This window comes from Aphelocoma coerulescens, unplaced genomic scaffold, assembly GCF_041296385.1.
Source record: "Aphelocoma coerulescens isolate FSJ_1873_10779 unplaced genomic scaffold, UR_Acoe_1.0 HiC_scaffold_541, whole genome shotgun sequence".
In the NCBI taxonomy this organism is placed as follows: domain Eukaryota; kingdom Metazoa; phylum Chordata; class Aves; order Passeriformes; family Corvidae; genus Aphelocoma; species Aphelocoma coerulescens.
In genome coordinates, this window is record NW_027183885.1 from 19,721 (window position 1) to 20,000 (window position 280).

The window sequence follows — 280 nt, forward strand, 5'->3', positions numbered from 1 at the left end:
GCTCCGGGCGAGTCCCCTTCGGCGGCTCAACCTCGCCGGCGGCCGGTCGCCCGCGACCGGTCGGCGGGCGGGCCGGCCTCGGGGGCGGGTCAGCCCCAGCCGAGTACCCCGTCCCGCGTGCCGTGCGTGACTTGGACGCGAGGCCGACTCTCGGAAGGGCGCGTGCCCTGCGAGAGAGCGAGAACCCGAGGGCGTGACCGAGAGGCCCGTGTCGTCCGAAGCCGAAGCTGCGCAGCGGTCCTGGCTCCTTGCCCGCGGCGGCGCGGGAAGGGCCGGCCGC